Genomic DNA, 23,989 nt, shown 5'->3' with positions numbered 1-23,989 from the left:
TTAAAAAGCATTTGCATTGAAAATGATTGGAAAACATTATTTTGTTCAGGCCGAAAACGGAATACAGAAGAGACAGGGAAAAGGTATAACTTGCTGCTAGGAGTTCAGCCTGGTCCTTATTTGATGACCACGGGGCTCAGAACATTTTGGGGTGCATTGCCTTCTGGGGAAAAATGGGTCTTACGGGCTTGGCAATTTGTTTCATAAAATGAGCCTCGGGGTAGAGAGAAGGCAGTTGGGGTTTGGCAAGGTGAAGAGGCTTCCTGCCTCCGGGTCAGTGGTGATCGCCTGGGTCTGAAGGGCGAGCTGCTCCCAGCAGGGTCCGTTCTGAACGAGGCTGAGTGGCCGTCAGTGCAGGGAGGCGCCCCCTCCCGCCGGGAAGTCGCCAGAATGTCTCCCATCCTCATCTTCATCTGGCGCATCTCCCTAGGGAAGTAGGTCTCATTCTCCTTACAACCATCTCTGCGGGCCAAATCTTTCCAGAAAGATTCAGATACGTGCCGTGGAACTCTTCTCAAAGATTTCTGAAGTCACCAGAGCTCAGAGATTCCAGGAGGATCTGATAAGGTGCAGGGAGCAGTGGGAGGGTTCAGTCGAGGGGGATGTTTTCCAGCTTCAGGAAGATTGAAAACCGGTGGGGATCTTTCTGGAGGCTGCTGAGGTCACCTGTGAGCCTGGGCTCTCCCAGAGGATGTCCCTGCTGCTCCTGGGCGAAGCGGTGACCGCGGGCCCCAGCCTGTGCTGGCCGCAGATGGAAGGGGGACACAGTTCACGCGGGCCACTCTCGCCCCTCCCCTCAGGAGCCCCTCAGCAGCACTTAGAGAAGCCTGCAGCCCATAAGCAGCCACTTCCTACCCCACTAAGCCTTCTGCCTGTCATCACGGCCCTTCTCGAGACACCTTTGGACATTCGTCTGGGAGGAAGCGCCTCCCTGCCACGGCCCCGTTTCCTCGCGCTCAAGTCAGGACCTGATGCTAAATCTTGAGTTGACATGACACTGTTTATAATACTTCACAGTTCCTCCCAGGGTTATCCGGTGATCACCAAACCCACCTCTTGCCTTCCATTTCAACTCCGAAATAGGCCCCGGGAGTGGGGCTGTGGGGGCGGGGTGGGGGAGGGATCCTGGTGCAGCCCTGTAGATGTGAGGCCAGCCAGGGTTTGGGATGACAAGAGGAGCGCGAACCCTGCGCTTAGCTTCCAGCCACCACTGCCACCTACCACGCCCTGGCCAGTGGGCGCCAGGAGGACAGGAGAACTCCCAGAGAGCTGAGCTGGGCGGTGACCGAGCAGGAAGACCCCGCAGAAGGGGCGGGCAGCCCAGAGGGAAAGGTGGGCAGCCTTCAGAAGATGATGGGGCCCAGGGCAGGGGGGCAGGGAAGCAGGGGCCCTAAGGAGGAAAAGGACTTTAGCCTGATTCATTCACTCATCCTTGCACGGTTCACGCATGCCTGTGTTCATTCGAACACCATTTGGTGAGGACCTACTATGCAAGACTTTGCGTATCCCCAGCCCTTCCGCAAGCACCCTTGTGTCAGTAGCATTAACGGCACCCATGCATTGAATCCTTCCTCTGGGCCAGGCACTGGGCTAACGGCTTTCTCCACGTCTGCTCATTGAATACCCAGATCAAGCATCCAATAGGGAGCAGTTTTCTCAGTTTACAAATGCAAAAAATGGAAGCACAGAGAGGTTAACAACTCACTCATGGCCACACAGCAGTGGCAGATCCTGGAATACCCCCACATTTGCCTGAAACCCCCATGTCTGTGCTCTCGGCACTGTGCCAGAGACCCAGGTGGAAAGCCGAGGAAAAAACAGCAGCAGTGGCAAGAGGGGATTGGCATGGCTTCCCCGGATCTCAGAGAAGGAGGTACCTGGTCCAATGCCGAGGGCTGAGCCCTGCCACGGCTTAGGGTCTGCGGCCGTGTCCACTCCCACCAGAGCGGGACCGCATGCTGCTGAATTGAAACTTTCAGCTGTTGTTTTCGGCACCAGAGATCCAACTTCTTTTGCCCTCTTGCTGGTCATTTTGGCGTATCTTGTGAGGTTTTCTCTTCAACAGAGAGATTAACAGTCACAGGACGTTACCTGTGTTTTCAGGCAGGTCCCACGACCACTGCCGGAGCCCTAGCCAGGGTCCAGAACCACGCCAAGGGGTCCGTCTGCATTTCCTCACTTAACTGTCTGAGCGTGTCTTATTGTCTCCATTTTATAGGAATCCGCAGGAGCAAGGAGGATTGTCCCAGGTCACTCGCCCAATAAATGATACTGTGGCTTGGCAATCTGTGATGTGGGGGGCACTGAGCCAGGCACTTTCTGCCCGTCCTCTCTCATTCTCACCGCTCCCCTAAGGTAGGAGGGATCGGAGTGACTTTACAAAGGAGAGGCCACACATTGTCAGGCTGTGAATTGGAATTGGGACCCAAAGGGCAAAATTTTCCCTCCTGGACTGTGGCTGCCTTCCTTCTCTTCAGGGCATTTCTTCATTCATGCAAGTTTTTTTTTTTCCTTTAATAAATTTTTGGGTGTTTATATCCTGATCTCTGCTTTCTCCTTTATTGCCTCAACAGTGCTGTGGCCCGTGGTGGGCACTGGGGAAAAGAAAGGAGGAAGACACAAAGCCTAGTCTTGAGAAGTTTCCAGAAATGGGAAGACCGTGCTGCGGTGGGCGGTGTACTGGAGTTATAACTGGGGCAAACCCTTGGGGTCCTCCTCTGCAAATGAGAATAACAGCAGGATCTTCCTCTGGCTGTGGGCAGGAATAGGTGTGCAGGTACGGAAAGCATGAAGTGTGATGCCTGGCAGGTGGGATCTCTTTTTCCTTTAAGAAGCACAAAAACGATTGTATATTAAATTGTTTATATATTAAATATTAATATTTATACACCACTGGTAGAAATACACCAGATCAGTCAGAAGGGCCCTAAAAGATCTAAAAGGTCATCTGGTCAACCTCCCTGCTCTACCGCATGTAATAGACTTGAAAAAAATTCACATCTCCAGCCTGATAGAAATGAGTGGGTTGGTTAAGTTTTGTGTATCAGCCAGTGTGCTTTCTACCACTTTTAACTGCACGTGTACTGAATCTGTCTCACAATAGTAGTTTTAGAACTTACACACACAGCTGGTGGCAGGACAAAACCCCGTTAGAATGATTCAGCCACATGAATTGAGCTTTAATCCTTTTCATGAGAAAATGTTCATTTCAGTGTTGCATAGAACAGCAGAACCCAAGACGTAGGTAAGCTGTGTTTTATCCACACAGCAGAATATTATATATATGGACATTAATGAAAAAGGGGAATGAATAAAAGGGGTACAAAGTATACAGTTTGGCTGCCATTTTATTAGGTTAATTAGTCTTATCTACATTCTAGAGGACACTCGTTAATATCAGAAGTATATCTCACTCGGGAATACCCACAGCAGAGGTGGTTACTTAGCACTGGAAGTAACTCACCAAAATGTCACCTTTTGGAGCCAATCCAAAAGAGCTCCCAATGGCCAAAGCTGGGACAATATGAGCAATGAAATTAGGAATATACTATTGGATTAAAGCCCAGAGTATAAAATAAATATCCATGAGTCTGTACTGATATACATGAATGATTAAATAAATAGGGGAAGAGGAGATAAATCTTCCTTATAGGAGAATTCGCCGATGATAGGAAGGCAATAAATCCAGTCCACACTCAGGGAGGGAGGGATTAAGCTCTTCTCTCCGGGAGATGGGGCTTAACCCCTTCTCCCTTGGGTGTAGGCTGCACTTAATTGCCTTGCTTTCAAAGCATAGAACATGGGATGGGGAAAGAAAAGCAACTTTGCAGTGGAGAAACTTAGCAAAGGAGACTTTAACCAAGGGATGAAGGTCAATACCGTCAGGGATAGGTCGTGTGAATACCGGGAAGCTGGTGTGATGAGAAGGTTACTCCACCTGCATGGTGACCTTCCCCAAAATGAATCACCCCAGTTCACTATCAGAAAATCATCATGTGCATTCTACAAAACGCTGGACCAAAACTCCTCAAAACTATCAAAGTCATATATAAGCAAGGAAGCTCAGACTAGAGGAACCCAAGGAGATGTGGTGACTAACTGTAATGTGGAGTCCTGGTTGGGGTCCTGGACATTCGTGGAAAAATGAGGGGTATTTCAAAAAAGTCCGGAGTTTAGTTAATAGTAACGTACCAGTGTTAATTTCTTTGTTTTGACAAATGAACCTTGGCGTGTGAGTCATCAGGGGAAACGGGATGAGGGGTATATTGGAACTTTCTGAACTCTCTTTGTAACTTTCCTGTATACCTAAAATTATTCCAAAAATAAAGGGCTGATTTTAAAAGTTTCATCTACTCTGGGAGTTTCTGAAAGTGCTCCAGGTATCTTTATCTTTGACTAAAACAGAGACTTTGTTAATCGGTGTAACATATGTTAGGAATGATTTTCCAGGGGTGAAATGAATGATGGTCAGACAGCTTGTCTAAGGCGTTGCACGGCACCCCCTCCTTCCCCTTGCCTGAATTGTCTCTAAGAATCTAGACACTCATGTCCTTCAGCCTCTGTCATGCAGTCCCAGACATGGGATTACAAATCAGCCCTGGGTTTGGGCATTCGCAGGAGGACTGGTTATCCGGCTCTGCTGAGAAGTGTTGCTGAATCCTGCAGCTAGAAGATGGGCAGGTCTGTTTCAGGGGCCCCTAAACAAAGAGAAGGCTGGGCTCCAAGGAGCCACCGAACTGTTCTGGTTTAACTGTCCCTGTCTGCTAGTAAACATGTACACATGGGCAAGATTTGAACTGCAATTTGCATTTACTTTCGCACACGACCTGTTAGCAAGGTTATAGGAAGAGGTCCCTGATGTCCCAAGGAGACCCAGTATCATCCTTTGGACACATCAGACTTCAGAACGGGTTTTATCTAAGTCCCGTGTATGCGTGGAGACGCTTCCATTTATAAATGGTCAACACTCAACTCTAACTGTCTTGACTCACAAAGGAGATATATTGGCTTGTGTTTCTGGGAAATCCACATGGGAGGTCTCTGCTGACATGGAAGGATCCAGAAGTACAAATGATACCACTGGAACTACCCTGGCCCCCACCTCCCTGCGCCAACTCTGTTTTCATTCAACAGGCTCCCTTCATGTGGCAGAAAGATGGCACCCGGTGGCTCCAGGCCTGTATGGTCCTGCTTATTTCAAAGCTAGATAAAATGATTGTCTTGCCTTGAAGTTCCACCAACGTCCCAGGAAAGACTGACTGGGCCAGTCCTGAGCCCTTCACAGTCCGTCACGTTGGTTGGTCACGTGTGCTTTCCTGGGCCCACACCACTGGAGCCACGCTGATGGTGACAGAGCGGGGCAGAGATGTTCCTCCATGGGGCCGATGAGCCCCAACCACTGCTGTATCTCAGCCCATGACGTCCGCCAGAACCCGAGGCCAGCCTGAGAAAACGATGGGCGTGGAAAGAGCGGATCACCGAAATCTACGGTGAACAGAGCCCCTGTTGAGGGTCCAGAGTCAAAGGTTTTGATCCCAGCTGTCCCCTAAATTGCCAAGTGGCCTTTTGGCCTTCCAGAGAGGCATGGGGTAAAATGAGGGCATTAAATCGGGGGTCTCTACAGCCCCCTTTGGCTAAAAAGCCAGTGTGGTGAGTTTGAGGTCTTAAGAAGAAGTGGAGAAAAGCTGAAGATGTTAGAAGATGAGGAGGAGGGGAAGGAGGGGGAGAGGTCGGGGGAGGAGGAGGAGGAGAAGACCAGGATGGAGGAGAAGACAAAGAAAAGGAAGCAGGAGCAGAAGAAGGGGAAGGAGGAGGAGGGGGGGGAGGAAGGATACGTGTGAGAAAAACATTCATCAGGAAACCCAAACTGGATCTAAACTCTGCAGGCACCCCCCCCCCCGCCCCGCCCATCCACCGGGCCTGGATATTTCCCAACGTCCAATTCCCCTTCGAAAAGGAGACTGAAAATGAGAAGCAGAGACACAAGGGCTAGGAAATTCCAGGCTGCACCAAAAACGTGTTACACGGTTCGTTGTTCAGAAAAAGAATTTAAACACCGAGGCTTCTGTTTCAGTCTCCTGCTGGTCTGACGGCAAGCGGCTGTCTCCCCAGTTTAGGTGTTTATTCTCTGCCTGAGGCACGGGCCCGAACTCATGCAGCACCTGCGCCCCGCCCTCCGTGCCCCCACCCCTGCCCCCATCCCAGCCCCCATCCCAGCTCGCTCAGGGGGGCTGGAAACCAGCCCAGGGCTGCGGGAGGCTCCTCCCCTTCTGTGGGTGACTCCACGAAGGTAACAAAACAGCCTCTGTCCTAGTGACACAGTGCACGTCCCATTGCCATTCGAAGTCAAAGCCACCAGCTTTCCTCCTGGCCTTTTCAGGAATATAATCATGCCATCCATGTGTGATAAGCGCCGACTGTATGCAAGGCAGAAGGGGACTTGGGAGGAGCAAAACGTGCCCACCCGCCTTCTAGGAGCCCAGGTCCATGATGACCGTCCAGAGCCATGATGACGCCAAAGGCAGGCCGAGGTGACGCTGTGGCGAGGCTGATCCACGACCTCCTCCCCTGGGTCGGCGAGCTGGGCTCAGCTCCAACTCTGCCGCCTACTCCTGGGTGACCTTGGTTATGTCTTTGGTTCCCGGGGGCCTCAGCTTGCCCATCTATAAAATGGGGAGAATAAAATCCCCCTCACAGGGCTGGCGTGATGATTACATTAAGTACCGAAATGCTCAAGCCAGTACCTGGCCGTTTTCGCCCCGAGCAGGCCCTCCCCAAGTGTCACTTCCCTTCCCCTCACTCTACCCCCTTTCCGGGTCTCCAAATCCCCAAAGCTTTGGGAAATCCATTGCTCCGCACTTAATGCTCCAAGAGGGAAATGATGGGATGCTCAGGTCCCATATATTCCATTTTGCAGAAACAGAATGCCCAAGTGGGGTGTGGGGCCAGAGGAATTCCCGGGAGTGGGGATTCTGTGCTGAGACGACCAGTGCCCCCCACATTGTGGGGAAAACAGCCAGTGGGAGAAGTGAGAACCCCCCAACACACACAGTTGAAGGGACATGATTACAGCACCTTCCTAATGGGGCTGCTGCTAACGGCAGGGAAATGAGCTTCATGAAATACTCAGCCAGCGCCCTGCCTCCTGAGCGCCCCACAGGCTTGGTTAAGACGAGACGTCCCATCTGCAGTCCCGTGTGCTTTCGGGAAAGGGGATGTGAGCTCCCCTGGGACCCCGCAAGCTTCCCCCTCCCATGCCTTCACTTCTGGGCTGGTTATTGGGGGGATTGAAAATGTCCTCACCGCCCCCTCCTGCAGGCAGGGACCAGCACCAAGGCCTGTCCCTAAGGCCATATTTGCATGAGCAAACCCCTCCCTGGAGGTCCAGACTCTGCTCTTCACTGACAAGGAGCCCTGATTGTTCTAGACTGATGTGCCAACAAGCAAAGCCAGGAGCGTGTCTTTTTCTTTTTTTTTAATTCGAGAGGTTCATTTTTTCTTTCTTTCTTTTTTTTTTTTGGCCAGAAATTAATGATGTGGCACAGAACAAAGTGTCTTGGAAGCAGAGTGGAGGCTGGAGGAGTGACATGTCCCCCGCATCCAGGCCTCCATCAGGGTCAGAGCCAGACAACCAGGGGATGCTGGTCCGGCCACCATGTGGGCAGGGACACCCGCTGCTAGATCACACCAGCAGTGTGAACCGGGAGGGGCGGCTGGCCTTACCGAGGTGCCTGTGTGTGATAATGACCGTGGCACCACCCACGAGGTCACGGGAGCTTGTAACACTTCAGAACATTCCCTGATGGGTCCAAAGTACGGTCATGCGAGGGCCGCTGTGGAAGCTCGAGACAGTCCAATGCTGCCTTAGGAAGCTACCAGAAGGGTTTGTCGCTGGTCCTGGCAGGGGTGCTCACACCTGCCTCCACCGTTCCCCCCCTCGCCTACAGAGAGTGAGAGGAAGAGGAGTGCGCTGGCCCTTCTCTCCCTTCCCAGGGCCCGGGAACCCCTGAGGCCCGTTTCCTGCAAGCCCTGCAACGTGTGAGTAGATAATAAGGAACCACAGAGAATCCCATGTGCTCTGTGCTTTTTGTGGGTGACCTCACTCTCTTCTCCCACAGACGGTCCGGGGACGTGCCACTTGCATCCTAGTCTCATGAAGGAGGAGACGGAGGCTCCAAGATGTGAAATGAATTCTCCAAGGCCCTTTCATGGGGGAGTTGCTGAAACCTGGATCCCACAAGTGTCAGGGCTTCCACGGCTCCAGTTGACAGGGAGGAACCAGAACCTGGAGAAGTGCCAGACGGGTGGCCAAAGGAGGGTGGGGGCCACCCAGGGTACAGCAGGGAGCCCCAACTGGGAGGAAGCCAATGAGATGGTGGTGGGGCGGTAGGAGGAGAGGGGCCATTCTGGGCAGAGGGGGACACAGATGGGCGTGGAAGACAAACTTCAGAACCATGACATCTGTTGAGTTACACAGTGATTCTCGAAGTGTGGTCCCCACGCCCTTGGGGCATGCCTGAGATGCCCACCAGGAGTCCGCTGGGACAAAAGTATTTCTGCAATAAAACCAAGACGGTATTTGTCTTTTGCACAGTATAGACATTCACACTGAGGGCGCAAAGCCGTGCTGGGTGAACTGTAGGCACGTTAGTGCAGATCGGGGCCGAGGCACCAACTGTACTCACAGTCAGCTCTATGCTTTACAGACGCACTTGCCCCCAAACCCCTGAGTTTCCCTTAAGCATATCCTGGATGAAATAGTAAAAATGATGAATGTTATTAAATTTCGATCCTTGAGTACATATCTCCTGAACCTTCCAAGTGGCTAACTAGGAAGTGTGCACAGAGAACTTCTCTTTTTAGAGAGAGAGTGAGCACAAGAGAGTGTGAGGAGGGGGCAGAGGGAGAGAGAGGGTCTTAAGCAGGCTCCACACTGACCTGCGGCTCGATCCCATGATCCTGAGATCATGACCTGAGCCGAAATCAAGAGTCAGATGCTTAACCAACCTGTTAGTTGGACCAACTCCTTTTTTCAGAGAACCCCATTTTTGACTTGAGAGAACAGCTGACAAGTAAATTATGGTTATTCAGACTTGGGCACTGGGCAAGCATTTTCTGGAAAAGAAACGTGAGGCTGCCTTTTCGAGAAAAAACACCTGGCCATATTTGTTACCAATAATCAACTTTAAATTTTCCAAAGAAAATGTGTATCCATAATTACGGGCTTCCCCATACTTAAAGACTCTTAAGATGAGCTGGGAGGTGATATTAATGCATGTGACTGTTTGAGATCATATAATGACCTGTGATCATTATCATTAATATTTGGGAGATCTGCATGATTCAGTGGAACAATATTTTCCAAGTGACCAGTGCCGAATTTGCAAAGATATGCAGGAGTAAAAGGTCCATTCAAAACGCAGGACACACCAATGATTTTTAATATAACAACATAGAAAAATTTCGTTGACACAGTTTCAGATTCCATAGTGAAACTTAAGAACAACGAACACATCAGGTCTTGGTGTACTATCAAACCCAGATATCCGTAACTCTCTGAAAAGACAGATGAATCACTCCTCCCTTTTCCAATTTCGTATCTGGGAGCTGGATATTCTTTACACGCCTCAATCAAAGCAACATATCACAACAAACTGCAGAGACAGCGCCGAGAATTCTGGCTTTTTTTAAACCAGACATTAAAGAGATTTGCAAACATATAAAAGTAGGCCACTCTTCTCACTGATTCGTGAGTTTAGAAAATATAGGGTTTTTTTTAACTTAAAAGTCTATGTTAACCGATAATGGGTTTGTGCTTATTTTTAAACGATTTAACAAATACGTTTTAATTGTCTTGGTTTTCATTTCTAATACGCCAACGATTTATAGTTACGTTTTACGCAAACAAGAACTCATTGGCGTATTTATTTATTTATTAAGTAATCTCTGTGCCGGACATGGGCCTTGAACTCATGACCCTGAGATCAAGAGTCACATGCTCTACTGACTGAACCAGTCACGTGGCCCAGGAGTCCTCAATAACGTTTAAGAGTGTAGAGGAATCCTGCGACCCGAACATTTGAAAATCATTCAACTGCAGTGTTCCCCCACTGGGCAGCTCTTAGACACTGTCTGGACACCTCCTTGCTGCTCTGCCTTTGGTCCAGAGGAAAAGGCCAAGCGGGCACATGAGGTCTCCTTGGGTCTTGTGAGTTTTGGGTCCCAGAGGTGGGCACAACCTCCCAGCTCCAGGCAGACAGCCTGTGACTCAACCTTGCCACCAATTGCCAGAGGGACTTTGAGCACATCCATGCTCTAAGCCTCAGTTTCCCCATATCTGAAGGAGGAGATTGGCCTGGCCAGTCAGTCCTCGGGGCCTATAATAGGCTGAATAATGGTCCCTGAAGATATCTGGGTCCTAATTCTGACAACCTGTGAATTTTATCTAATATGGGAAAAGGGACTTTTCAGATGTGGTTCAGTTAAGGCTAGAGAGGTGGAGTGATGATTCTGGATGGTCTAGGTGGGCCCTACGGCTGCAGGAGAGAAGGTCGTGTAATTGACAATGAAAGCGGGTTGGGAGCCATGAGCTTTGACGATGGAGGAAGCCCGGCTGGGGGCCACTAGAAGCAGAAAAAGTCAAGGGACCAATTTTCCTCTAGAGCTTCCAGAAGGAACCAGCCCTGCCAACAGCTGAACTGCTTAGCACATAGAAGTGGACTGGCTTCAGACTTCTGGCTTCCAGAACTGCAGGAGGGTAAGTGTGTGCTGTTAGAACCCATGAAATTGGTGGGGCAACGTTACAGCAGCCACTGGAAACGAATCCAGAGCCCATCCAGCCTGTAATTCCTTCTTCCCAGGCCCAGCTTACATGCAAACAGAAGACACAGTTGCTTTTTGGATGAAGTTTTAAGGGAGGCACAAAGGCCCCTTCCCAGAATCCATGCTCACCCACGAGTGAATGGCTGAGATTCCACTCCGGGGGCGTGTCAGCTTGAGGGGTAAGACCACAGGCTCTTGAACATCCCAGTTTGAACTTTGGCGTCACCATCTCCCACACCCAGGACCTTCTCCTCTTTGTGCCTCAGTGTCTTCATCTGTAAAATGGGGATACTAGCTGTACTTATCTCAGGGTTCTTGACAAACTTAAATGGGCTCATGTATGTCAGGCACTTAGAACAGTGCCCGGCACATAATCTGAAAAAGTGTTTCCTGTTTGGGTGTAAAGAGCGTGTTTATGGCCTCCTCCTATCACACGGACAACCTCTCAGTGGTGTGGGCTGTGTGCCAGTCCCCTGTGTTTCCCCAGAGCCCAGGCTGGAGCCAGGCAACTTTGGAGATGCTGAGGGATTACATGAGCGAAAGAATGTCCACGATGCTGGGACCTCGAGGGGTGGGGGGGGAAGCTTCATGATCACCTCCACGTTCATCCTGGTGCCACATTGGCCAGCTGGGCCAACAGGGCCCTCCCTGGATCTCAGTCTTCTCACCTGTTAAATGGGGGGAGTGGTTCCTAACGATGGCACTGGGCTGATGCTCAAAGCATATCAGCGCCCTTTCTCCTCCTGGGGGAACCAGGGGAAAGTGGATTCCGTGGATTTGGAAAGAAGGTGTGGTAAAGCCCAGTTGTACGGCGTGGTTGGGGTACAATCCAGCCCCAACTCCATTTCTGTGCTGAAGCCACCATTCTTACCTCCCCAGGAAGAGGTCGTACAGCATTTGTCTGCTTACACACCTCCCGTGATGGGGACCTCACTCCTCATGGTGGTTGAAGCTGGCGCCTACTGTGTGCCCCTCGCTTTCAAAGGCCCTACCTGCACATCTGGGTAAGCATGCATTTTTTTCATTTTGCCAACAAAAGCGAGGTTCCTATGATAAAGCAACTTGCCTATGGGCACTCTGCCCACGAAAGGTGGCATCCGCCTGACTCCCAGAGTCTGGCTCTGTGTTGTCTCACAGATGAACTCTAGAAATGGTCTGTCCCACCTCTAAGGAGCCTCAGGCAGAGAGGATTGATTTCATGGGTTAACTGTACGGATGGCTTCTGGTGACCACTCTATGCTGGGCTGTGGGCTGGACTCTGAAAACAGGCAACTCCCCAGGGTGGTTCGTGCCCGCACGGAGCTTATCTACTGGGGACTCCACCAGAAACAGGACGTGGGCCGTTGTTGTGGGCTGAGTTGCGTACCCCCAAATCTACACGTTGAAATCCTAGCCCCCAGGACCTCAGAATGGGAGACACTTCTACAGAAGTCACCAAGTTAAACTCAGGTCACGAGGGTGGGCTAGTAAAGATGGATGGAGAGGGAATGTCACACAGAGAAGACGCTTTTACAGGCCGAACACCACCAAAGATCGCCAGCAAACCACCGCAAGCCGGAGGAGAGGCCTGGACAAATTTTCCCTCCCGGCCTCAGAAGGAACCATCCCCTCGGACACCTGATGGCAGACTTCTGGCCTCCAGAGCCGTCCGCCACCCCTCTGCTGTTTAAACCTCCCAGGCTGGGGGACTGTGTTGGCTGCGGCAGCCCCAGCAAACCAATACGGCCGCATCTAGGTGCGCATTTCCTCCAGGCGTGCTCACAGAGGCAACAAGAAACAGCCGAAACTGACTTAATGATCTATTTCAACCTGTCCTGTCCAAACTATCATTCCTCCAGCGTATTTTCCATGTTAAAATACTATCACTTTTGTTGGTCCCTAAGAGTCATCTAAGTCCCATCCAAGAGCCTCACAGGACGTCTCAGGGGCCCCAGTCACACCTCAGATGTGGGCCCAGTGGGCAGAGATGGCCAGTGGCTGGTGTCCTGGCCGGCAGTTCCCATGGATTCGAATACCTCTGTGTATCGATTCCACCCCATAACCCAGGTCCGTGTCTGGGGTCTGGGGGGATTGTCCCCTCTGTCCACACGTCCAGATCTGCAGGCACAGGAAGCCACTGTCAGCTGACCCAACGCTGCTCCCCTCACTGGGAGCCCTCAGCTCCCCTCACTGGTGCCTGGGGAGACCTTCACGGGGGCCTTGCTCATCCCCAGCAGGGTTCTGTCTGTCAGTAGCCCCCTGGATGGGGGATTTATATGTGCACACAGATTTTTTTTTTTTTACCTTGTGTCTAACTACACACATATGCTTTCTTTTCTTTCTTTTTTTTTTAAAAAGATTTTATTTATTTATTTGACAGAGATAGAGACAGCCAGCGAGAGAGGGAACACAAGCAGGAGGAGTGGGAGAGAAAGAAGCAGGCTCATTGTGGAGGAGCCTGATGTGGGGCTCGATCGCATAATGCCAGGATCACGCCCTGAGCCAAAGGCAGACGCTTAACCGCTGTGCCACCCAGGCGCCCCCCATATGCTTTCTTTTTATGGTGAAGATGCTACTGTCATTAATTTGACCAGAGGCAAAGTTTTCTACTTCTTGTCATCTTCCCCCCAAGGAATTGGTGGTGATAGATTCGCCTGCGAACCAGCCAGGAAAGAGTTTTGTTTTATTTTTTCCCCTCTCTGAAAGTACCAGAGGCAGGTGGGGAGGGGTGGGGAAATCTTATTGCCTTTGTACTACAGAGACCCACTGTCCCGGCTTGCCTGGAAGGGTCTAGTGGAGCCCCGGACATCCCACGTGCAGACAATCCTCTCAGTCCCGGGCAGGCCAGAGAGGAGGGGAGGCAGGAGTCTGGACTGCAGAGGACAGAGCAGAGCCCTTGCATTTGGCCAACTCTGGGGACCTGAGGCCTTCCGAGGAGCAGCCTTGCTGGGGGCCATGAGGGCCACAGCTAGAGTCCTTCAAACACACTGTCCTCCTTCCTTCCCATAAACTAGAGCCATCTGCTAAACCGGGCAAGGGCTGGTCATGAAGGGACAGACCAACGAACCGAGTGTCCTTAGGGTGGAGAGAAAGCTGGTGCTGGTATGAGTCAAGGGTCTAGGGCTGGGGAAGGGGGACACAGACTTGGCCCCACATCCTGGGGCTTCAGAGCCAAGGGAGCCCTGCAGGGATGGCACCGAGGGCATTCTGTGGCAACTCTCTGTCCCATATCTGTTTCCCCACTGGACTGGGAATTCCCTGGTGGTCAGGTTAGCCGTTCTTTGGGCCCCCCATCATAGCACCAAGACCCGGTACTCAGCAGTGTCTTAATGTCGCACAAATGATTTATCTGAACGATGCCAGCTAACCCAAATCAGGCCGAAGTATATTCTGTGTCGAAGAGGGCATGTAGGTTTGCTGGAAGGGAGGAAGCTGTGGATTGAAAGAAGTGGGTCCACCCTGGCCGCCATTATAGTTCTGGGATGTGGGCTCTCCAGGTGGATGCGGACCAGGTCAGCTCTCTGTGTCCCCGAGACCTGACACCCTGTGCATTTCCCGGACTTGCATGCCACTCTGCAGGGACACTCTGGAAATCAACCCTGGGAGACAGTGCATGCACCTCCCTGGAAGCCAGCTGAAGGGTCACCGTCCCCCTGCCTCTTCCCTTCCATGAACCTTGTCAGCTTCCTCTGTTGGAAGGGGAAGCCTTGTGCTAGAATCCTAAGATCACTTTTCCTCAGATAAGGGCCATCCCCTCCTCTCCTCAGTAATAGTTACAGGACACGGGCATTGCTGAAAGAAATACCTTTTAACCAAAGCCAGATTGGGGTGGTTTAACGGAGTTAAGAATGGTGTCTTATTTTCCAGCTTGGACTGTTACTGGTACTCTGTGAGTGTGACTATGGAAAGAATTCTCATAAATCTGCATATAATCAAGGGCATTACAGACCAGAAGATAAAATTAATGTAGAAAGTTTAGCCTGGGGTCTTCAGGTGCAATCACACCTGGGTCTCGCTGGGCACACGCTCAGCCCCGGCCCTGGGCTCTGTGAGGTGAGCTACCCATAGGACCAGAAAGTTCAGAGGGAACCGAAATTTACAAAGCCTTGGAGAGAAACCAGTAACTCCCAGAGGGCTCCTGCATTCTTGGAAAAAGAAAAAGAAAAAAAGAAAAAGAAACCAGGCCACTCCCAGGGCTGTTGCTCATAGAAAGTGGACTGCGGTGGGCTCTCTAATGTCTGTGTAACTTTTCAGCACAGGAGTTGGAAACTGGCAGCTTGTAGGTCCCAGCACCCCACAGCTGGGTTTTGTATGGCCTGCCCAGTATTTTGAAGATGAACAATTCTAACCCCCTGGCAAAAAAAAAACAAAAAAAACGGATTTTAGGCTTTCCTTGAGCAATGGGCATGTCCTGCGCACTGAGCCCTGTTCCCAAATGGCCGTGACCACAGGGGCTGCCACCTCGGAATGGGAAGCGTGCCCCAGGTCACCGCGACTCCCTGCTCAGCCCGGAGGCATGCTGAGCTCTCTTGGCATTACAAGCCCTGCCCTTCACTAGCCCAGAGCTGCCTCGCCGGAAGTGGCAGTGTCAAGATTTGAACCCAAGTCTTTGACCCTAAAACCCTTTGCTTCCCCACCCACTTTGCTGTAGCAGGAGCACTGCGCAGGGTCTGACGGCAATGATCCTGGAATCCTAGGCTGCTACTTTGAGCCTTGATATCCCCGAAAACGAAACAGGGAGGCGTGGCTGCAGGAGAAATTCTGAGACCTCCTTCCTGTGCTTTTCCTCGTTGGTAACATGCTTGGAGCTGGTGCGTGGAGGGTAACCGAGAGTCTCAGCCTCCAGATGCGTGAGCTTCAGCCTGGAGATGGTGCTTCGAACTGCTGTCTGCCAGGGTTTCAGCTAATCCTAAAACCCACGTGTGGGTAAGGTTGCTTATCATTTTTGGGATTCGAAACCTAGAACATCAATTGGCTGCTCGAAGCCAGAGAAGGAGGCAAGGTCCTCTCCTGATAAGCCTGAATGAGGAGACTCCGTGGGGGTGTCAAGTCCTCTCTTCCTAGGTTGGGTACGTGGATTAAATAGTCGTGCCGGAACTCCAATAGGGCAGGTCTCCATCAGGAGAACAACCGACGTCAGGCAGCTCCACAGAGGGAATTTAATACAGCCAATTGGTTACAAAGGTGTTGGAAGAGGTAAAAAGCCATCTGGGGGGACCACCCAGAGTTTAGCAGGGGCAGGAAGCTGCCCCCACTCTTAGGGGAGGTGAGGCAAAGGGACAAAGTGATGTCACCAGAGCCCAAGAGCCAGCGCTGCCCAGTGGGGCTGCGGTCACAGAGGTGACACGGCCTCTACTGGAAATGCTGCCCCCAGTGAGGGGTGGGCGGGAGACACCCAGGCTCCTCCTTTCTTCCCTCCTTCTAACCACCTGCTGGTGCCTCCCACCTTGCTAGAAGCCAATTGGCAAGGGAATCCTGGGACATAACGTTTGCCAGGGCCAGTGACCTGAGACACGGGGCGCAGAGCGGAGGGCAGACAATGGATCTGCGAGCAAGCAGCCCCCAGCCCAGAACAGGGCAGAAACACACCTGTTCAGTTCATTGCTCTGTGTTCAGTGCCCTTTAGAGAACATAGACATTGGTGGTAACAATAGACCTTGATGGTAACAAAATGAATGCACGGTAGAGTCTTCAAGGCCGGCCTCGGCCGATTCCTTCCCTTCGCAAGGTGCGGCTTCTGCCTGGGTCCACTGAGATGCTTGCTCTGGGGAATGCCTCCTTCAGACATCCAGCCAGCATGCCACTAAAGCCCACACCGCGTGGCCACATGTCAGCGCTCAGGCCACAGCCCCAGCATCACCTGCCAGCCAGGTGAGCGACTCACCAGGGATGTCCAGCTCAGTCCGGCTGACATCTGACTGCCCGAGAGACCCCGAACGAGGACCACGTGGCAGCACCCAGTCAATGCACAGAAGTCAGAGGGGAGATAGTCCACTGTTGTTTCAAGCCGTTAAGTTTGCGGATGGCTTGCTACATGACAGTCACTGGAACACACAACAATGTGCTTTGTCAGCTGCAAAGGGTTCATAAGCATTGGTTATAATTGATCATCGTTCATCCATCCATTCATTCATTCATTCAACAAAAATTCACGGAGCGCTGAGGGTACCTCGGGCCGATCGGGAACTTCATCTGCATGGAGTCTCCCCGGCTTACGAAACATTTGCCAGCACTGCCAGGGGCGGGGAAGACAGGGCGGAGGAGGACGCAGCCATGCCCTTCAGGTCTTCCTTGTGGGTGGGAGAGGACAGAGATGGGAACTGGTCAGTACAGAAAACGAGCCCAAGTTTAAGCAGATCCGCCTGTTGAACTTCGTAGGCTCTGATGTGCTGTGTGCCCCTGGGACCCTTGCTTGTATCTCTGAACTTCAGTGTCCTTCTCTGCAAGGCAGGCAGATTCAGCTTTCCTCTGTCTACACCACAAGGCCACTCTGAGAATTAAGGAGAAAACGGAAGCGATGCTTCCTTGTAAATGACAAAGAATGATGCAAATATTAGAGATTATGAGGCTCAGTAGTTGTCAGAGTGAACCTCGATTTCCTTGTTTTATGTAGTAAATCATTAGGGACCGGGTTGCTGCACACCCCCCAGGAGGCACCATTTACCTTGTGCTCTGTGACAACAACGCCCCCTGGAGTTGTTCATCATGATAGGCTTGCGGGCTCATCTCGGAGCCTGGCTCCTCACGGTGCACCCTGAATTGTCTCCAGAGGCCAGCTGCTGCCTCTGTTCTCCCCCGTGACTTCCCAGGGCTCTCGGGATCTCGACCTCGGAAAGCTGTGGACGCACCTGGGGAACCAGTGCTCAGCTCTGGTCTCTTGATTTATGTAGGACACACCTAGGCTTGACATGGAGCAGCACCTGAAGGAGGAAGGGGGAGGAGACGCTGAGGGTCAGGAGGGATTCCCTTGCAGGAGAGACAGTGGGGGAAATATGGGAGGTTTGTTTCAAAATGCTCATTTACATTTTATTTGCCTGTATTCCCCGCCTTCCCTCCACCTCTTCAAGCAAGTAGCAGTTTCTAAGCCTAGGCAGAAATGCTACCTGGCCTGCAAGATCTCCTGGCTTCTGTTTTCCAAAAAGCAACTCCCAGAGACAGTGCCTGAGGGGGAAGCAGGAGGGAGAGGGGCCTTCTCCAAGATGGGAGGAGCCTCCCTGGGCTGTGGGTCCTGGAAGATCAGAGGCAGACCCTTCCGTCTGGCGATGCCCAGGAAGGCCGTCAGACCCTAGAGAGGTTAAAGCCTGCCTGGGCCATCTGGACACCTGGGAACCAGGTCTGGGTATGGGCATCATATGTGGCTGGGAAGGAGAAGGAAGGCTCAAAACACAAAGGGGACATGGGAGCAGGACAATGGGCCTCTCTCTGTCACCTGCGGGAGTACACTGCTCCCCTCGTCCCAGGACTTGACACCCTTGAACACTCAGACTCTTTATGTTCCCCCAGAATGCAGCAGGAATGAATGAGGTGAATAAACGAGGAATAGGCAAGATCTGTGTTCAAAAAAAAAAAGAAAAGAAACCTTTCAGGTCCTACTGGGGGATCCCAAAGAAGACATCCCTTTATCACATGCAAAACCATCCTGTGCCTTGGGTAGGAAGACCTGGCATCCTAAAGTTGGGATTTTTTTTTTCCAAATTAATCTATTAATTTGATGCATTCCCAATAAAAAATACCAGCTCCCCCCCGCCCCCCGCCCCCCGCAACTAGATAAGCCAAATCAAAGGTTCACATGGAAAAAGAAAGAAGCAACAACATCCAAGAAAATTCTGAAGAAAAGTAATGAGAGGCAGGGACTTGTCTCTGTCTGAAATTGAAACATCAATACACATATATAAAACATAAGTACCCAAAGTACATAAAAATAAAACATACAAATTACACGACACGTAGAAGTGGGGCGAGTTCAACAGCATCATACATCCACTCAAGAGCGGGCGGCACGTCCTACTCAAACCGCAGGCTTATTTCTCTTTGTCTAAAGTCACAGACGCTCCAGCATGAGACCAGGAAGTTGACCAGAAAGCTGGTTATTGTCCCACTAATCCTGCGTCCCTCTCGGGACTGTCCCCCACAAATCCGATCTGTCCAAAGAGGATTTCAGTGAATCAACTGCCTCCATATCATTGTTCAAGAATGTCAGAGCCGGCTTGGGTGGGGAACGCAGGACAAGAGACACGGAAGCAAAGCTGAGGTGGCGTCCCGCGCAGGAGACCCCTTATTTTTTCTAACCCAACGACGGCCTACACTTTCTGGATAAGGTACGCTCTTCTTTGCTCCACAGACGCTCACAGGGAAGGAGGCTGAGGGTGAAGCTGCTGTCTGGGGACCCCAAGGCCCGCCCCCTGGCAAGTCCACTCAGCTCGGAGGACCTCCAGGGTCTCCTGCAGCCCGGGCTTTGTGGGGTTGGGTTGAGGCCGCCTGGCAGAATCCCAAATGTGGTCTTCGCTGCGCCTGGGTCCCTGGGGGAATAGAGGCCAAACTCAGCCAAAGCGTCTCTCCTCAGGGAGCCTGAGAAACTTTGCCCTCTTTTCTTGATGAGGTCCCAGGACCTTGGTTTAATACTAAATAAACTACATTATGAAACTGGAGGAGACGGAGTTTGGCAGCGGTCACCGGGCCCTGCCTCCTGGGATCCCAGGACCCCCCCCCCCCTCCCCGGGGCAGTGCACTGAGGTCAGCCTTTTCCCCTAGACTTGATTTGGCCTTTCGTGGGCGGAGTGCCAGGGACCAAGGCCTTATCTTCATCATGAGGCTTCTGAGAGTAAGGGAAGCAGCCTGGCAGGGTAGACAGAGCCTCGGCCTGGCTGGGAAGCTGGAAACCACTGCAGGCCCGTGGGCCCATCACCTCCTCCGTTGGCCACCTGTGAAATACAGGGTGGAATTCTCACATTGTTGTTGGGATAATCTGCTCAAAAATTCAACTACCCTTTTCCCTGCTCCCTCCACCCCCCCCCACCCCACCCCTTGGCCCCATTCAGGCCCCAGGGAAGGAAGGTGGGAAGACTCTAGAGGAGAGAAGGAAGTCTTTTGGGCTTTTGGATTTCAAAAAAACCTGGGTGCTTTCCTCTAAATGGACAAGAGAGTGGTGTCTGGCTACATCTTGCCTCTCTCAGCTCCTGGGATTAAGGGTATAAAACGCCAGGGGAGATCCTGGTTGACAGCTCCGGGCTGTGACCATCTACCTAAGGTCTTTATGCCTTAGTGTCCTGAATTCTAGAATGAGGCATGTGTGCTGGGGGGACACCCAGTGGGTGCCTGTTATCACCACCCGCGTGGCAGTACTGTAACACGTAAATCAATGGTTTTTAAACTTTTTTTTTTTCCTGGTAGACCCATTTCTTCAAACAGAATTGAATGATACAGGGGAAAAAAGCAGAGCTACCTGGATGGGAGTGGAGGGCGGAGGCCTGGCCTTAGGTATTCAGAACAAACCCCCTCCCTGTCCCAACCCCACCCTAGTCCCTGAGGGGGCTTGGAGGACAAAGGTTTAAAAAGCTCTTCAGCTGGGGCACCGGGGTGACTCAGTCATTAAGTGTCTGTCTTCCTGTCTTGGCTCTGGTCAGGATCCCAGAGTTCTGGGATCCACCCCTGGGATCCAGTCCCACACCAGGCTCCCTCTCAGCGGGGAGTCTCCTTCTACCCCTCACTCTGCCCCCCCATGCTCTCTCCCTCTCTCTCAAATAAACAAAATCTTTAAAAAATAAAAAATATATATATAAAATAAAATAAAACAAATAAAATCTCTTCAGTGGATATAAATCAAGAAATGTCGGCAGGCTCTTAATAAATTCCTGTTTCTCTTATAGTCCCATCTCATTCATTCTGTACGGATTCGACTATGGCCACAGCCCAGAGGGGTACCACTGTGGGCTGCTGGTGGATTTCAAGGGGAGGTTGCATGCAGAATGTTGGGTGGGGATGCCCTGGGGGGTCAGCCCCTGTGCCGCAGACAGGGGCAGGGAGGATTGGGGGGGGGCAGAGAGCATAATGCAGTCCCAGTAGAGGCCGTGGCCCTCCTCAGAGGGAATTCTGCATCTGGGATGACTCCTCAAAGAGTCCCAAGTAGGGTGAAGGCCAAGTCTTTATCCCCAAGGTTGTTCAGTCATTGGATGCAGAATGTTCTAGAAGGTGGGGAGAGCTGGGCAAAGAAGTTCTCTTGGGTGAAGCAATCTCTGAACAGGGTGGATAGCTGAGAGCTCCTGGGCCCCCTGCCCCGCCTTCCTGAAGGGGTTCTGGGCAGCTCACCCAAGTAGCCCTGCTGAGTCCTGGTGACGGAGAGAAGGATCACACAGACCCCATCCTTACTCTCATGGAGCTTATCGTCCCGATGGGATGATGGGCCCTCAACAGCAAGCAAATTCATTCCCATGTTGCTGTCAGGGTGATGAGTGCTGGAAGGACAAGAGGATGGTGTGAGAGAGAATATCAAGGAAGGCCTCTGAGAGGAGGTGACCTTTAAGCTGAGACTTGAGACAGCTCTACTCCAAAGTCCTAAAAGACTTGGGACAGCCCCCATGCAGAAAGAGGCCAGGCCTGGGGGAGCAGGGGGACAGCAGGGCCAAGAACCTGGCAGGATATGGGGCAGGAGGGGGCTTCGTCTACAAGCAGTGGGAACAGCCAACGTAGGCCCCATGCCCAGGGCCCACCACACTTTGAGAAGCCCATGAAAAAGTTTTAATTGTAGTTTTTTAAATTAAAACAAAAATACAAATTAAAAAAATACAAATATAGTAATGTGCATATAATAATGAATCTGATCTGGTTTATCTTTACACCAATGCAGTTGTAAAAAATTAATTTTAATCATTATCTTAAAATAATTATTTTTAAAATAATCTTAATAGTTTTTAAGAGATGAAGGGGTCACATGAGTCATGAGGCGGCCCGGGATGGGGAGCCGGTGGTGGGCACTGAGCAGGGTGGTAAATCAGGCCCCACCTGGGGTAGATGCTGGTGGTGCCCTGCACGGTGTCACCTCAGCCTCCCTGACTAACTGCAGCTGTGGCAAACAGATCTTGCCCTTGTGAGTTTCCCCACACAAGCACTGACTCCCTGTCTTCCACCACAGAACTTTCTAGAAAGCTGAGTCCGCAAGCAGAGAGGGCTTCAAGACACAGACGGTTAACACCCTGGAGGACCCTCACCCAAGGGGCATGAAGTCGCTGGGCAATGTTCCCTCTGGGGGACATTCTGTGGTATGTTCCACACAGTTCCTCGGTGGTCCCCAGCCACACTGAGTCCAACTTGCCCACAGCACTTACCAGAGCCATATGGCAGCTCTTAGGCTCCCCTTCCTTTCTCACCTCCCCTAGCTCCTGCCTCCTGGGACCACCTCCTAGATCATTCACCAGTTCCTGTGTCCTAAGCTGTTGTTTCAGGGCTCAGATTTGGGGGTACTCAAACCAAGACACCCCTTTACAGTGGGACGGGGCTAGAGGAGATGTTGAGATGTGGTGCCTCTTCAGAGCTTGTCGAGCTGGATGGGGCTATTAATTTTGCATCTTTCACCAGGGAGGTAAACAGAGGCTCCCCTGAGGTGAAAAGGGACCTGCTGGGTGCAGAGGACAGCGCTTAAAACCGGGAGGTGCCTCATGCCAGGCCCTGTTCCCTCAGTCCGACCCTATCCCTGAGCTGTTGAGCGGAGCCCTCCCTCCGCTGGGGAGAGGGGTGGCAGGAAAGGCCCAGGGACCCCCATCCCTGCTCAGTGGAAGGCCTGGCAGTGGGCTGAGCAGAAATCCTGGCCCGGATGTTCTTCTCCCTTCAAACAGCCTGACGCTGCACGAGGGAGTCTGCTGTGGGGCCCGCAGTGCTGTGGAAACATTCCTGTCTGTAAACCCTGTAAACACTTGGTTTTCCTGGTGCCCTCTGCCAGGTGGCTCAGGTCCTTCCAGACCTCGCACCTCCAGGATGCATTTTTTTTTTCTTTTTTTCAGGAAAACAAACAAGTTTGAGCCCTGCCCATGCCCCTGGGGCAGAGTCTGGCCAGATGGTCCTGGAGGCTCTTCAGGCTGCGAGGGGTTTGGGGGGAGCGTAGGGGGAGACACTTGTAGTCACCACGTGACTATTTCTGAATTTTCTCAGGTTCAACACGCCATTAACTAGAAGACACAGCGCTGTTTTAATAACAGCATTTCAGGGAAGGAAAGATGCCCTCATTCAACGTGCACTTCGAATGAAGACGCACCCAAATTTCTGAGAAGCACAGGTCTCAGATTTGAGGGAATATTGTCCCCATTTTACAGATGAGAAAATGGACAATCACTCACCCCAAGTCACACAGCCAGGGAGCGGCAGAGCCATTTGGACCCAAGTTGGTCAACCCTGAGCTCTAACTCTTACGCCTTGGCCTCGCCTGTCACAGGCTGATGGAGAAGTGACAGGTGGGGCTGATGGAGGAGCACGACAAACCTAGATCTGTGGGTTGGTACCCTGGAGATGCAGGCGGAGAAGTGTTCACAGCGTGACTGAGGGACTGAGCTTTGGAGAGGGTGCTGTGCCGGGCAGATGGGCAAAGGCCACAAGTGTGGGAGGAAGGGAGGCATTAGAGGGCAGAGTGTTCTAGAAGGAGAACAAAGTGGAAGCAGGAATGGAACTGGACACATGCCACATGGGTCCCCTCCAAATACCACCCCCAGAAGAGTGCCAGGTAGGACTTGCACCCAGACCCCACACCACTCACTCACTGTTGCCTGGATGAACTACAGGAGCCTTGACCTTCATGCTGGGCCCTTGACCTGGGGTGACTGCTCATTCTCCTTTATGCTTCTGGTCATGCTGGGCCACCTTCTTTTACCCTCGAGTGTTCCAGTTTAGGCAGGAAGTCCTATGGCCACATCCTTCACACCTCACAAGGTTTTCAGCCTACCCTATGTAGGACTGGTTGAGCAGGTCCGGGCTGACATCCGGAGTGCTGACCTTTCTAGAAGGCCTGCTCCTTGCTTCTAGTCTCCTCTCATCAACAGACACCCCCCCACACACACTCCACAGAGACACACGGGGATACACATGGATACACACACATTTACACACATTTACACGTACCATCCACACATATGACCGACACAGACACACACAGTCTCACACACACACTCCACTCACAGTCACACGTATAGACAAACACAGACACTCA

The 23,989-nt window shown here is 51.8% G+C and overlaps 2 long non-coding RNA genes across 2 annotated transcripts; both read right to left on the bottom strand.

Annotated features, from left to right (window-relative positions):
• Nucleotides 1–17,490: 17,490 nt before the first annotated feature.
• On the bottom strand, nt 17,491–19,302 carry LOC117796002. The gene is made up of 3 exons (XR_004620255.1): nt 19,105–19,302; nt 18,230–18,350; nt 17,491–17,720 (listed from the first exon to the last, which is right to left on the bottom strand). It is a non-coding gene; the product is annotated as an uncharacterized LOC117796002 (long non-coding RNA).
• Nucleotides 19,303–19,524: 222 nt separating this feature from the next.
• On the bottom strand, nt 19,525–23,634 carry LOC117796041. Its single transcript, XR_004620371.1, has 3 exons — nt 23,544–23,634; nt 21,106–21,251; nt 19,525–19,721 (listed from the first exon to the last, which is right to left on the bottom strand). It is a non-coding gene; the product is annotated as an uncharacterized LOC117796041 (long non-coding RNA).
• Nucleotides 23,635–23,989: the final 355 nt, after the last annotated feature.

The sequence above is a fragment of the Ailuropoda melanoleuca genome, chromosome 14 (assembly GCF_002007445.2).
Source record: "Ailuropoda melanoleuca isolate Jingjing chromosome 14, ASM200744v2, whole genome shotgun sequence".
In the NCBI taxonomy this organism is placed as follows: Eukaryota; Metazoa; Chordata; class Mammalia; order Carnivora; family Ursidae; genus Ailuropoda; species Ailuropoda melanoleuca.
This window is presented reverse-complemented; position numbering and strand designations above follow the sequence as displayed.